The sequence below is a fragment of the Diadema setosum genome, chromosome 16 (genome assembly GCF_964275005.1).
Source record: "Diadema setosum chromosome 16, eeDiaSeto1, whole genome shotgun sequence".
NCBI lineage: Eukaryota > Metazoa > Echinodermata > Echinoidea > Diadematoida > Diadematidae > Diadema > Diadema setosum.
This window is the reverse complement of record NC_092700.1, coordinates 25837027-25853919: the sequence shown is the minus strand read 5'-3', so window position 1 is coordinate 25853919 and position 16893 is coordinate 25837027.

The window sequence follows — 16893 nt, the reverse complement described above, 5'->3', positions numbered from 1 at the left end:
ACGAAGTTTGGCAGTTTTCTGTTCTATCAAAAGAGAATGACTGTTAAAAGTTGTTTTTTACAAGCTTTTCAATTGCTTGAAAAGTCATCAAATTTGCAAATATTATAAACTTTACAAAAATAAAAAGAGAGTACCAGAATATAGAGAAGAAGAATTCAAAGTCAAAGGACTCAAAAAGAATTCAAAGGATAGGTTGATGTTAACCTAAGGGACTAATGATTTGAACCTGTATTGTTTCTCAAATATTTTAATTATTTCTTGTAATTCTGTGTGTATAATATGTGTCAGCCATGATTTTTTTTTTTTTAAAACTAGGAATTTGAAATTATTATAGTTTATTGTGAAGACATTGGACCAAGTAACGTGAAGAAATTACATAAACTGTTCAGTGCAAAGTGATTTGATAGGATATGTGTTGTGAAATAAGATTTATAACTTAATTGACTGCCTTTGGACAGCATGGCTTCTTCGTAAATTAAAATAGTAATAATGATAATGGACTTGTATGGTCTTTGGCCACGAGATTACAGACATTATTTTGTTAACACGTTCAATCCTGAATTCTGAAATCCCCATAGACTTAATACACAGGCCACCAGGTTCCCGTACAGAGCAGGTTAATAAAATCCAAGTTGAAATCTTCAGGGAAATTTCTTGTACTGTACCTGCAGAGTATGGTCAATTTGGGAAAACAAGAAATCCTTAAATCGCACATTTATCATCTCTTTATACCTTCTACCAAGACACGGCATCAAAAATGTGTAGAAGAGATGGTAAATGTTAACAGTCTGGCTCAAAGCAGTAAAAAAGAAATAATCCATGGAATAAATTGTGTATGTGGTGATAGGCCTATGGGGGGGGGGGAGAAGTGCTAGACAATTATTAGGGAGCTTTAGATTTTAGTCGCGCGGACGTTCAAAGAGAAAAAAACATGATCTGAGCGTGCGCAGTAACTTGATCCGCGCTACTGCGCACGCTCAGATCGTGTTTTTTTCTCTTTGAACGTCCGCGCGACTAAAATCTAAAGCTCCCTATTGTTGGATAAGTGGAATAACAACTCACAACACACAGTGTATGCACTGTGTCTAATCTGACATACAGCCACAGATACTGGTCTGTGTAAGTGCAATTTTAATATGATTTTTTTTTTTTTTTTTTTTTAAATGGGGTGGGGGATTGGGGATGTTTAGGGTATTGCAGGACATGGTATGACGGGAAGTACTCTCCACTTACTCTCCATGATTGGGAATAGGTACCGCCTTTGTAAAGTCTCGGTTGATTTTTTTTCCCCCAATTCCTGTTTTATTCATTTTTGTCAATTTTTAAAACGATAATTAGTGATGCTCAATGGTCCCATACTGTTCAGAGATACAATATACCCAATTCAACTGAAAATCACTAATTTGTTAATTTCTTTATTCTTATATAAGTATAAATTGCAATAGAGATTTGATGGAAAAGTGAGTTGTAAAAAAGTAGGTAATAGGCCTATGTGTCATTCCCATATAAATCCCCAATATTCTTTTGTGTCCTATTTATATGGCATATTAATTTTGTGTGTGTGGATTTTTTAAAAATGATTTGTTTGTTTTTAATCACCAAAAAGAAGCAGGTTAACACCCTTTACTTTCTACATATCCAGTTTGTTTTGCTATCTGTATTGCTGTATCGTTTAGTTTAATTTCAGTACAAGCACAGTGAGAAAGTTGACTTCAACTCTTCTAGGGAATATATCTGCTCTATGTATACTGTACATAATTATTATCTAGAGTGGGAGACAATATGACACATGTCTGCTCTATTGAAGCACTGTTTATACACGTGTGTTAGGGCAGGCAGCCCTGTATTAACACTGCTGAAAGTAACATCAAGGAAATATGTTATCAAATACATTACAGATTTAAGAAAAAAAAATATGTGAAAGACAGAAAAAAAATATTTCTTGTTTGTCTGTATCTTCTTCTGTTACTTTCAAATATGAAATAAAACTGATTGCTAACATTGAGATACCTGCCTCTGAGTGTGTCTGTGTTTGCTTACAGTACAATGATTCATGTGCTCTGTGTAATGTACTAAGTACAGTATACACAATTCAATCTTGTTGAAGTATTACATTCCAAACAAACTGGCCTAGTTGGTAAAGTGCAATATTGCACACCATGCTTTAAAGAGGCACTATATTATAGTTTCGGTTGAGATGGGGCTTCAGGATTTCAACTTTTATTTATTAGGTGATCCGAGTATCCTCTCTGATCACCTATTGTATCTGTACGGATTCTTTCTTCTTCTTCTTTATTTCTTTCTCCTCAAATGTTGTGCAGAGGTTAACTCAAAAAGTCATTCACCTATCACTTCTAAACTGATACCATATATGTATCACGTCATAAGGACGACAGATCTAATGTATCACTGTAATCAGTCAACCATGACGTCACTATGACGTCATTATCTGAAAACACGTTCACATTCGTATCTCATTAATGGAATGGATTTTCTCAATGAAATTTACATATCATATAGTTCAAGTCAAGCTCTATTGATATATTTCATAAAATTTAGTCACGTTCGTAGTAAACGAGGGCGTATGCGCGCGTTCAAATTTTAACATGCTCCAATCGAGCTCAAAATTGTTTTGCACACGTTTCAGGTCATTTGGAGTATTTCAGAAAAAATTGACGGACGCGTACGCGCGCGCGCATATACGCACGCACAGCTCATATGCAATAGAAATTTCCCGTTTTTTCACACGTATCGGATGTCTGAAATGTCAAAGAATGTTTCTACCAAGTTTCAAGTCGATCCGACTCAATATGACGTCATACGGGCCCGTCAAAGTTGAAATTCCGCGCGCGCGTCAATGGCGATATACAGTGCAACAATGCCAAAAAACCGCCAAATTTAAATCCGATTTTACTCGTCAGGATGGACGGTGACCCCCCATTTTCTTTACATATTTTGAAAGCTGATGAGTTGTACATATCATTTCATGGGTTGGCGATACTGAAAAATGATTAAAAGATATCAAATTTCTTAAAAAAGTAAAAAAAGTAAATTTTCAAAATGACGTCATCAAAATTCAAGTTCACTCGAGCGTATCTCACTTATCCTTTGCCGATTTTCACCTAACTTTCAGTATGTTGTAGCTTATTTAATGTTCTTTCATATTTATTATTACAAACTTTTGATTGGATGACGTCATCACCTCGTAAAAATGGATTAAAAGTATCCTTGTAAAATTTGACCAGTTTACGTGTTATCTCTATGGGAGAGCAGTTTTTCTGGAAGTGAAAATTGACATTACTATCTTTTTCGAGCACTAGCTCACTTATGCTTCAGTGAATTTTTCCCAGATTTTAATATGCTGTAGCTGAGACTTTGGGCTATCGGTAGTGTGCCCTTCGTTTTTTCATACGATGTCGGGATCACGTCAAAAAACTTACTTGAAATTAAAGTTTATCTTCGATGTATTGAAATATTTCTTTCTTTTTGCAATGTTATGTGCAATAACTCAAGAAAAACATACCCTATCACCACCATATTTTGCACATATTTAGTTCATGTCACGAACATTATTTCATAAAATAACGACTTGATCAGACGCCATCTTGGGTATGTAAATTAGGGTCAAAGGTCATAGATGTTTCATCCTGTATCTTGGTGAATACATGTCCTATCTTTCCCATATTTTGCACACGTAAAGACCATGTTACAGGGATCATTTCATAAAATAACCACTTTTTGCTCAGATGCCATCTTGTCTGTGCAAAGTGGGGTCAAAGGTCATATGTACTTCTTTTTCTATTTTCGCTATGACGTGTTATCTCTATGGGAGTGAATTTTTTTAGATGTGAAATTGACATGACTCTCTTTATCGAGCACTATCTTACTTATGCTTCGGTGAATTTCTCTCAGATTTTAGTATGTTGTAGCTGAGACTTTGCACTATCACGATTCGAATCATTGATTAAAAAAGAAATCGGATCACCTTAATTTGTCAGTGATGACAAATTACAATCTCTAGTTTTTTTTTTCTTTTTAACTAATAAAAAACTTCAGACATATACGTAAGAGTATAATTCTAAGAGGAATTCAAAGTTTATTTGATGAAAATTGGTTTTGCAATGGCTGAGATAGCCAAACAAAGCTGTCCTATTAAAAGGCGGGAACAATATTTTAAATGGATTTGTTTTTTCTTTGTTTTTTGATATTTCAGCCATTTCAAAACCACTTTTCGTCAAATAAAGTGTGAATTCTGTTTAGAATAAATTTTGTATGCTCATTAAAATTTTTTATGAAGTTGTTTTTAAGTTATCTCGCAAAAAGTTGAATCCTTATCTCAATCAATACTGTATATACCATCCCTTGGTGTTAATAGATATACACTTTGTACCAGTCAAATCAGGAGGACATCTTGACAAATGCCTCGATTAAAAAAGACGACAAAACAAAGCAAATGTGTTACATGTTATATATTTATTTACATGATTATTCGCGGGTTTTCACGGAGCAGTGATGTGACTTTAGTTATGATAATTATGCAAATTAGTAAGAATGGTCCCATGGATTCAAAAGTCTGCGATGCCATCAACTGTCTTGTACACTTAAATGTTCTCCCCCTCCTTTTTATTTTGAAATTACTGAATTTCCCTGAGATCGCAAAAACAGAAATGCTTTTACTGCCGATACATGCCCTTTACATAGGCTTTCTCTTGTGCAATCTAATTATCTGATATCAGTGAGGGGGAGGAGGGGAGAGTTGTTCACATGTATTTGCTAAACCATACAAAATAACCCGGTGTCATGTAACAGTTTTGTGACAAATGAATGGAAGATTTTGGAGTTGACGTCATTACCTTGTCAGCACTTTGATGTTTGTGATGTGTTGCGACCGATGTCAGTAGGCCTACGTCAGGGGAAACTTCTTTCTGACGAGGTCGTCGGGAGGCTAATCTACCTCGTATCAACGAGATTCAAGAGATGGAGTAACAACAGTGTTATTCCCTGTGATCCCATGTTTGATGCCGCGACTAAGAAATATTGGTAGTACAATGTATGTGCTAAACTGGTGCTGCCTCGCAGATCGGAGGACAATAATTGATTCATGCGGCATTGCATCATGGACTCGTCACTCTCAATGGAAGATACGTCTCTATGATGGTAATTACTTTTTGCTCTCCCTTATAATGAAACACTAGCGGTACATAAAGGTACAGACACAGAGATGTGCGAATAAAAATTCCACCAAAATTGATGAAACAAGAATTAAAATTACCTGACTTTACACGTTTTTACACTAATCTAACATATAAATGAATAAAGAACTACACTTGAAGATTATACCATTTCAGTTTCATTTGTCGAAAATGATCGGAAAGATGATAAAATCGACTTTCCAGTAAGGGTGCAGTTCAAATATTTTCAAAACGTACTGCTCAGATTTACACTTTTTGACATAATCCTGGACAGGAGTTACTTTCTTTTTCATATGCTCTGTCATTAGCTGAAATTTAATTTCCTTTAATACAAAAACAAACAAAAAAACAAAACAAAACAAACAAACACACAAACAAACAAGGAAAAGTAGAAATTACGCGGTGCGTAACATATGTCCCCGCCGGAAGTAGCATTTTGTAACAAAATGTGCAATATAGGTAAAAAATCAAGGTCAAAGGTCAAAGAAGTCAAAGGTCAAAATTCTGTGTAGAAGTTTTGAAGCCCTCACCTAGTGCCATCACATAAAGCAAATGGAATCGAAATTGGGTTAGAAATGGCGAAGGAGTAGCATTTTGTAGCCAATGTACAATATAGGTCAAAAATCAAGGTCAAAGGTCAAAGAAGACAAAGGTCAAAATTCTGTGTAGAAGTTTTGAAGCCCTCACCTAGTGCTATCACATAAAGCAAACGGAATCGAAATCGGGTTAGAAATGGCGAAGGAGTAGCATTTTGTAGCAAAATGCACAATATAGGTCAAAAATCAAGGTCAAAGGTCAAAGAAGTCAAAGGTCAAAATTCTGTGTAGAAGTTTTGAAGCCCTCAACTAGTGCCATCATATAAAGCAAACGGAATTGAAATCGGGTTAAAAATGGCGAAGGAGTAGCATTTCGTAGCAAAATGTACAATATAGGTCAAAAATCAAGGTCAAAGGTCAAAGAAGTCAAAGGTCAAAATTCTGTGTAGAAGTTTTGAAGCCCTCACCTAGTGCCATCACATAAAGCAAATGGAATCGAAATCGGGTTAGAAATGGCGAAGGAGTAGCATTTTGTAGCAAAATGTACAATATAGGTCAAAAAATCAAGGTCAAAGGTCAAAGAAGTCAAAGGTCAAAATTCTGTGTAGAAGTTTTGAAGCCCTCACCTAGTGCCATCACATAAAGCAAACGGAATCGAAATCGGGTTAGAAATGGCGAAGGAGTAGCATTTTGTAGCAAAATGTACAATATAGGTCAAAGGTCAAGGTCAAAGGTCACGACTGAAATTCTGTGTAGAAGTTTCAAAGCTCCCATGTAGTGCTATCATATAAAGCAAACAGAATCAAAATTGGCTCATAAATGACAGAGAAGTAGCAAATTGAAGATTTTGATCACACACGGACGGACGGACGGACGGACGGACGGACGGACGGACACACGGACACACACACGTACGGAGCCCGTTTCATAGTCCCCTGCTCGAACTCGTTCGGCGGGGACAACAAAATATAGCAGACATTATGTTAGCGTTCCAAATGAATCATCTCCTTGCTCGGAAAGACCGCGGCATCGAACCCCGATCATCAAAGTCACAAGTGCACCTGTGGAATTATACGTCAAAAGAAAACTGAGGGCTGTATGAATGTTTACAGCCAATTGGAACTCCATTTCTCAAACCTCCTTGGTTGTATCCGCCTGGAGAATTAACCTTTGTATTCTCATTTTGTCCGATGGACCTCACTATTTGACTGGACTCCCCTCTATCTGACGTAAAACTCTAAAATACTGGAGTCCGAATGAGATGAAACGTCTGGCATTCTCTTAATGTGACTTTACTTTATCATCTCACTACAATCATCAAAGAAGGATTGCAGTTGAACTGAAATTATTTTTGTTTTGTTTTTGTAATAATATTAGTATGTTTCAGTGTTTCAGTGGTGTGTATTAAGAAGCCTATAGTTGTTGCATATAGCTCAAGTAATATTAAAGATGCATACAGTATTGATTTAGTATTGCGGACATTGCAATTAGAGTCGCGGTTAGATCTTCAAAGGGATTCTCTGCATTTTTATCATTAGGAGCCCTAAAGCTAGTGCAATACAGTTATTGACATTGAACCGAGCCCATGGCCGCGTGAAATTATTCGGATTTTTTTTCTTCATTCAAGTATAGAGCTCCTTCTCCATGTTATTGTCAAAATAGCAGTATTGAGAAAGTGTTTTTTGTTTTTTAATTAGAATTTAATGTGCGTTTGTGTGAATTCATGCAGTGAGTACAGAAAAAAAAACAACAACCCAAAACGCTTTAATGAAGTTTGAAGAAAAGAATTGCTTAAACCATTCAGTGTAGTTATTATAGTTAGTGCCACCATAATAGACATAATCTCGATAATAATATTTATTAATTCGTATAGGTACATCAATGTGAAGAAAATGCAAGTTTCACGATTTATGTTTGTTTCGTTTTTCCAGGACATCAATATAGAGCTCTTGAGTCTTCAAGAAAAAGTCATAAAGAGAATGATATTAACCTTATTTGTTGAACAAAATAATAAAGGGGCTATAATAGGCCCATAACTCTGTCTTAAAATGAATATGATTGTTTGTCTTTCCTATATAACTTTCTGGAGAGGGCAGTTAATACAAAGCAAAACCAAAATGTTATTTGAGAATTCGTAATGATTCATTTTACTCCATATTCCTTAGATTGAAATAAGAGTGTAGTCAAGGACCAATCCAAAAGTAGGATTGAAGTTTTCAATCTAGTAGAGTTAGAATTCAGTCTTTTTCGACTGAAACTTTCAATCCAATTTTGGATTGGTCCCTGACTACAATCTATTAGATTGACTTTCAATCTACGGAATTTAGAGAGTTCAAAAGATGAAAGGGAAATCGAAGTGAACGCTTTTCAATCGAATGCTTTCATGATATCGGCAATGTTTGCCGAGGTCACAGCGTTGGCTGCTAATATTGTGCTTTGGGAATAGTGGAAACGACTATGAATATTATGATTAAGATATTCTGTAGATAGTGCTAAAAATGATTTTTTTTTTTGTGTGTGTGTGTGTGACAGGATATTTTATTGAACTGAATGTGTATAGCTAAAAGACGAATCAGAAGAAATCTTGATTTTGATGAAGTTTCGGTGTCCCTTCACTATCACAAAAAACAAAAATTTTCTATCTTTAATGCATCGCTTTCGTTTGCTGAAATTCATTTCAAATAACTTCCTTGCTTATAGTTTGTAAGCCTGCATTTTGTTATGAAATTTCCAGTTTTTAACGCAGGCGCATTCATAGACGTCCCAGTCCCAAATCATGCGTGACAAATTGGTCAGTGCAGTATTCATAATAAAGTCATTCAACCAAGAATAACTTCCTGTTTACAATTTCATAGCGATATCAGAATAATTGACTTAATTCGTCTTTTTGTTTGTTTGGGAGGGACACGATCAATGGAAATTTTTGAGGAAATGGAATCAGATCTGTAGCTCATTTATTTTGCATAATCAGCTGTAACTGTTCTGCTGAAATTTGGCGAAATTTTTGTCTTTATTGATTTTCATAACACAGGCCTGCATAACACTTAATACATATAAACAGAAATGAATACGATAAGCATTCACACAATTTCAACCAGCCTCCTTTATTCTCAATCGAACTTGATCAAAATTAATTTTCACGGTTGGTACTCGTAAGAATGTGTTATACTCGTTCTTATAGGCCTATAAGTAGCAGACTAAACTTATAACTGGATCTGAATTTCTCTTTAAGATTGTGTCGGAGCGAATGCATGGGCCGAGGGAGGGAGTTATAGAACTGTTCTGTAATTGTCTCAGAGACTCAGACGAGGTTAGGGCTTCCCCAAGACAGACCTGGCCTGCTTTATAGGCATTGGTGCCGGAGTTCACAGGACAGCTACCCCGTGTCCTGAGTTTTAACTTTTAGGGCCTACATCTTGAGAACAGAAGAACATTTTGTAGATTTACACGCTCGCACAAACACACAGACAGACACAGATCTACACACATGCAGACACAGCCCAAGATGAGTATAGTTCCCTTTTTTTTTTTCATGAAGTGAAATGGGAGACAGTGTTTCCAGGCAAAAAGGTCTCGTTCTCAAGTTGTTTAGCCCGAGTCACTTTTTCTTTTCTTTCCTCTCCGAAGAGTTTACATAGGCCTGCCGAAAGATTGGTCTATACGTATCACGTCGCGGGGATAATAACATGTTCCGCGGTGACTGCATAATAACAATATGAATCCCCTCAAAAAGTAAAAAACAAAAACAACAAAAACAAAAAACAAAGAAAAAACAAACAACCAAAAACAAACAAAACAAAACAAAAATTATGATAAAAGATTCCTCCGGACAGACGGATTTTTCTGTCTAGCCGAAGTGCCAAGTCCGCCGAGTTTGCGCTTTAAGATTGATCGCGTTTTTTTGGTTGACACCTATAGTATACTTCAGGTTTCTAACATTTTTGGTGAGATATAATGAGAAACCTAATGTTATTAAATGTGAAACGAATTCAACGTTTATTTGATGAAAATTGGTTTTGAAATGGCTGAGATCACAAAAAAAAAAATAAAAAAATATGGGACTCACTTTTAACGATTGCTCTGTTTTACTCTGTTTTGGGATGTCTCGGCCATTCCAAAACCGATTTTCATCAAATTGATTTTGAATCCCTCCTAAAGAATGGTATGCTCTGTAGGCCCTACTACTGTAGGCCTATGTCATAAGTGGTTTCTTGGTATCTCGTAAAAAATTAAAAAAGCCCAATTCTCATCTGCACCGATACCCTCCGTAAAAGTACAGCCCGACGACAGCCATCAGGCCCATAACAGGCGCGCCGGAAGCAGTTTTGGATTGGGGGGGGGGGGGGGGGGCAAATATTGGAGGGGGCTCACGATAGACCATACATTTGTTACACAATATACACATACACACACTAAATGAATATACACATGTATATAATATCTATATATTCATTAAAATTAAACACACTATGTTTGTTTATATCAAATGAAGGAAATAACACTTTTGAGGGTAATTTGGATGTAATTAATTTTGATAAATTTTGGCGCCCGAGCGTAGCGAGCGAGCCGAAAATTTTGAATTTCAACTTACAGAACATGGAATTCTTGTATTTATTTTTTTTTGCTTATTAAATCTTAGATTTCTAATCAAGATATAGTGACAGCCCTATAACGATTTATACCAACAAACAGAGGACTTGAAAAAATACTCTAAATTAGTACGAGCGAGTGAGCCAAAATTTGTATATTTCCGCGTCATCATTAGGTTTTGTTCTTATCTTGTTTGATTTTTTTTTTCTTTGCGCCCCCGTATGTTAGAAACCGTTGGCACCCTCTTTTGATCCAATCGGCGATCGCTTCAGAACGAAAGAAATTGCAGCCGCTGCTCCGTGTTACATTTTGCCTGCTAAATATAAAATGATATGCGTGAACACAAAGACATTATCATTTTGTCCGCATCATCTTACATTTTGTTCTTATCTTTCTTTTTTATATATAAATTTTGGCGAGCGAGCGCAGCGAGCGAGCGGAATTTTTTTTGTGTGTGTTTCAGCTCACAAAACATGGAATTCTTGTCATTTTTTTTGCTTATTAAATCTTACAATTCTAATCAAGATATAGTGACGGCCTTATAGATAACGATTTATACAAACAAACTGAGGACTTAAAAATACTCTAAATTTATAGTCAGTGGCGTATCTAGGGAAAACGGCGCTCGGGGCAAGCGCGAAAATTGCGCCCCTAATTCTGAAAAACTGTTCAACCCGCCAACCCCATCACGGTAGGGACTTTAAAAAAGTCCACATGATATGCTTTTTTCAAGCACATAAAAGGGTCTTTTGAGGGTGATTTAAATGTAATAAATGTTATTATTAAATCTCATTAAATCTTACAATTCTAATCAAGATATAGTGACGGCCTTATAGATAACGATTTACACCAACAAAGTGTGAGGACTTGAAAGAATACTCTAAATTAGTACGCGCGAATGAGCCGAAATTTGTACATTTCCGCGTCATCATCACGTTTTGTTCTTATCTTTTTTTTTGTGATAAATCTTGGCGTGCGAGCGCAGCGAAACAATTAACAAAGATGAAACCAAACATGAAGACGACCAGTCTTTGTGACGGACACCTGCCAGTAAAACAAAATAACATGTTTGTTGTGTATTACATATTCCTGTTTTAAGCTGTTTATAGAGAAGAAAAATGTTGACAAGAAGGATAAGTTTTAACAACGAAATAAGTCTTGACAAAATATGTCAACAAAATGAAGAGTTTAAAAGATAAATATAAAGTGTACTACCTACGAAAGAAATACAGTGAAATATTTGTTTATAACATTAAATTTTATCAAATACACTAAATATTATGTTAACAACAAATGTATTACTGTAGTGTAACTCACACCAATCTTGCTGCTTTTTCTTGCAAGTTCGAGTAACATTGAACATGACAAAAACTTGATAATTCTCTACATGACTTGTAGCCGAGGTTCATGTCGATTTTTCCTGATTACAATAAATTCAATTGAATTCAGTAGACACCCACGGGATCCCTGTCTGCAACATCTGACAAATAGACTATTATATAGTTTCATCATGAGTGTCTGACTTATATTAATTTTGTAGCTTCTGTTACATAGGTTAAGGTACAATTATCCTTCCTTCCTTTCTTTCTAACTTTCTTAATAATGTTCGTTCTTTATTATTTTTTCTTTCATTCTTTCATTGAAATTCATTCATTCATTCATTCATTCTTTTTTTTCTTTCTTTCTATCTTTTCTTTCTCTCTTTTTTCGTTCTCTTTTGCTTTCATTCACTCATTCTCTTTTTTTTTTTTGGGGGGGGGGGGGCTGCGTTTTGACCGTACCTTTTGCGTAAAGGGAGGAGGCACCCCATTTGTTTTGTGTTTTATAAGCTGGAGAATGACGACTGACGAGTGTAGTGATATGGATTTCAGAAGGGGATGGGGGGGGGGGGGGGGGATGGTGGCGCAATTTTTTGTTCTTTCCCAGCCTCTGGATTTACCCCAAGTCGAAACTCGTCGAAAAAACAGATGAGCGGGGATGGGGGGTTAAAACTATAATTTTCCGGGAGCGCTATACCTACGTCAGGTGTCACATTAGTAACAACTAGCGGTGGAAGCGGGACGTATGGAAGATTTTTTTTTTTTTTTTTTTTTTTTTTTTTTATTCAAGGGGGGGGGGGGGGCACACGTAAAAAATGACAAAACAAAGAAGAATTTTTAAAAAGTTGCTTCAAAAGGAGGGTTGTCATGGACCAGTTGTGCCCGCCTCTAAATCCGCCAGTGCTTAAAGCTAACATGTTGATATTTACACGATTTTCCATATCCAAAGGCCGCTATAACTGCAACGGTTACCGTTGAATGCGGTTGAGATTATCTGCTCACTCCCAACGAAAAAATGAATGTCTAAACATTTATGACTTATGAGAGTTAGAATTAGTAGTCTTAGCTAATAAATTTCCCTATTTGTATTTTATTATATTTACTTTATTTCATTCATTTTTATCTATTTATTAATTAATTTTTTTTTTTTTTTGGGGGGGGGGGCAAAAATGCGTTCTGCGCCTATGATCAGGCCAATATGAGACCACCTGAAATAGTATTTGCGATAAATTGAACTGTATTGTTTAACTCAGCAAAATTTTACGATTTCGCGCCGTAGTTTAAAGGTCTCCGCTCTTGAACACTGTTGAAGGCGTGGGAGCAGGGAGGTGGGAATCCCACCTCCCTAGCGGGAGGAAGGACGGACGGTCCAAAGTCTGGAATACTGAAGGATGAAACACTACATCCATGATGGTCATTACGTATCCGTTACGCGTCCCTTGATTGCCAGTGCACATGGTGGAGGAAAGCGCGAGCATGCACCAAGCCGCCCGCCCCTGCGCAAACTTGACCTCCCATGAACGATGTTGTTTGATGTATGTGCCTGGCGCCTGTTGAATGTTCGATCGAGTGATACGTGAGTGCATCTGTATAGCTTGGCATGCATCGACAAAACCACGTGGGGGCACAACATCTACCAACCAGATCTCCAAAATCCACTGTTGCCATCCAGACAGGGAATCTCAGTAATCACCAAAATCTTTCTGGCCGGGTAAGTCTTGCATAATAATTATGCTACATCTAGTGAGGCATCGAGCCTCTCCACGTCGGAGAAGAGGTGTGACAATTGTTGCGTTTTTGTTTGATTTATGTCTAGCTATTTACAACTCAGTCTAAGTTAGCCATTTAGTGGAGATGTTGGCAGTGAATTCAGGCCGAATGGTAGGCCCACTCTAGCACGTTAATGCCAGTACAAACTAAAATTTACTTCAACCCGAGCTACACTACCGTGTACAGGTAAAGTGTAAGGGTTGCTTGACTACCATGACTACGGACTACGGGGGGGGGGGGGGGGGGGGGGTCCAAATGGGGGCCTAAATTGTACATTTTCATCTTCTTGAAAACCTGGAGTAATGGATTTTCACCAAACTTGGCAAGTAGCATCCCTAGGGGGATAGGATTGCAATTTGTTAAAATGGGCACCATGCCCACCCAGGGGGCCCCATGGGGGCCCACCCCCTCCAATTAAGGAATACCATGTATTTAAAACTAGATCTATAAGTCGTCTTCTCTAGAACCAGGGCCCCGTTGCAAGAAAGTTGCAATCAATTGCAAATAATTGCTAATTTTGAAACAACCATTCTGATTGGCTCAGGGTCTGCCCTATTAAGAAGACATGCATGCAACAATGATTTTGATTGGCCAGTGACAATCAGTTGCAAGTTGCGTTTAAACGCAAAGTTTCTAGCAACGGGGCCCAGAAGTGATAAAGCTAAGTTAATACTAGGGGTTAGTACCCGGTACATCAATGACTGTACCGGTAGTACGGTACTGTAAACAAGTTTAATATTGTTCATGGCGGAATCAGGGGTGCCTTCTTTGGGACAGGGGAGGGGACGGGGATGGGGAGGGGTCCTAATGGGGCCTAAATTGTACATTTTCATTTTCTTCTTGAGAACCCCATGGACCGATCTTCACCAAACTTGGCAGGTTGGCAGGTAGCACCCTAGGGCAGTAGGGGGATAGGATCTCAATTTGTTCAAATGGGCACCTGGAGGGCCCTTAGGGGCCCAAACTTCCCAAAATTAAGGAATCTTTAAAAATTTTCTCCAGAATCAGAAGTGATAGATCCCTAGCTAAATTCTATGACTTAGTACATTAATGACTAGGTTTCAAGTTTGTTCATGTAGTAGATCCAGGGGTGCCCCCTTGAGGCAGGGGGAGGGGTGGTGAGGTGTGAATTTGGGCCTAAATTGTACATTTTCATCATCTTCTTGAAAACACCATGACTGATTTTCACCAAACTTGGCAGGCGTGACCTAGTGGATTAGGATCTGAGTTTTTAAAATGGGCACCATGCCCCACTCAGTGGGGCCCTCAACCCCCACATTTAAGGAATCTTTAATAAAAATCTTCTTCTCTCGAACCAGGAGTGATAGAGTTAAAATTGATATGTGTGGGGGGAGGGGTCCAAATTTGGCCCTAATTGTACATCTTATCTTCTACTTGAGAATGCCTGGTCAAATTTTGGTAGAGCTGTGTGTAATTATACCCCCACCCACACATAGTTGTTGTTATTGTTTTTTTTTTTTTTTTGGGGGGGGGGGGGGATATAGGAATCACTCTGAGCATTGAGCATTTTGAAATTATGGGCTTTAGTTTTTATGTAATTGACAGCTAAATCCTGAATCAATACTGGTTCCCATGGCAACAGAAAAAAACATACAAGTATTTCAAAAATAATCAATACAAAACAAATATTCAGTTTTTTGAGTTGCATCTATATGTACCGGTACCAAAAATGAAGAAAAAATACCAAAGTTTACAGAAGTAGTAGGCATTTTTGTGGTAACCAATCACATGTAGGCATCTGGTTACCATGGTAACCATGCAAAATATGCATTATGTGTACATACCAAATGTTGTATTGCTGGCATCTCTAGCAACATGTACATAGGGTTTGGATAAATTCTTCATTTTATGCAAAAATTGTGATTGTCATTTTCAATGTTCTTGGTGTAGTGCCCCTTTAATAACTTGCATAGAATTCTACATTTAGAATCTGAATCCCCATGTCAACTAACGTTAGGCCCAACTTAATTTTCCCTGTAATATGAAAGGAATTTAATATCCAGAGCCTTTTATAATAATATTTGTTGATGTGTATGTAGAGTGGCTGAGTTGCTTTCAGTTAACTGTTAAAAACTGTTTTTGTTGCTAGTAGGAGTTATAGTGTTATCTGTTAATTCCTTTCTCATATTTTCCTGATTTAGAGTTACTAGACCTTTGTAGAACTCGATCTGTAGTAGTCCATATCAGTCACCCTTAATCAAATTAAAATGTCAAATCTTTTGCAATGAGACCACCAGTTCATACCTAATGTTACATAATGTACATGTGGTAATTCGTCAAAAGAGATCTATGACTGGGTCTCGATTGTGGTGGATATGGTTAATTTGAATCTAAACATCCTGCTTACATTTTGTAACTAACATTCAGTAAAGGCAGTGTTAGATCTAGATTACTTGGGGTTTGTCACTCGAGATATCAAACTACTAGTAAAGGGATCTACAATGTAGTTCCAGTGGACACCAGGTCCATGGTGATTGCACATTTTTTATTTATTTATAATAATTTATTTATTTATTTATTTATTTATTTATTTTTTTAAGGCCCATTGTGACCGTGCATCAAAAAACCAACAAAAAGTTGCAGAGGCTCATGTTAGAGTTGTATGTCAGGACTCGAAATATAAAAATATGTGACCCAGGTTAAAGTAATTAGTCAATCTTGAGTTTTTCATATATTTTCTTTTAAAAGAGCAATTCTTCTTGGACACATTAAAATTCTAATGTTTTGGATCATAAACGAATGAGATTGATTGTGATTTTAGCAGGATTTCTAGAACACATTGTTGTAGTGATTTGATGAGTCTTCTAGGCCCCTTTTCATTCCTAAGATCCTTTGATACACACTCGACACTTTACACTTCAGCTCTAATGTAAACTTTTGAAAGAACGATGCAAATACCTTGAGATTACATAGTTAAAGTATGCTTTAGGTATAGTTTTGGTTGAGACCTAATTTCAGGTTTCTAACTTTTTTTGGTGAGATAATGAGAAACCTCTTATGAAATATGAAAGATTGTTATGTAATTCTGTGAGGAATTCAACATTTATTTGATGAAAATTGGTTGTGAAATGGCTAAGATACCCCAAAAAAGAGCGATTCTAATAAAGTGTGGGACCCACACTTCATTATAATTGCTTTGTTTTACTTTGTTTTTGGATGTTTCAGTAATTCCAACTAGTAATTCCAGCTAGCACTGCTTAGCACCTACATGTAGACTCTATACTTTGGAACCTCTTTTCTCAGTTCACACCTTTCCAGATTATGTGCTTTTCTTTCCAATATAGAAAGGTTAGGAAAGTCCAATTGAATTGAGTTATACATCATTTTAAAGCTTAAAGTCTGCTTTTTCAGAATCTGCCCTTCACTGAGAATCCATGTCTGGCGACTTTTTGTTGGTTTATTACGAGATACAGTGTTACAATTTATCTAGGGCCTATAGGGTCTTTTGTGTTTTCGAGTTGTCAG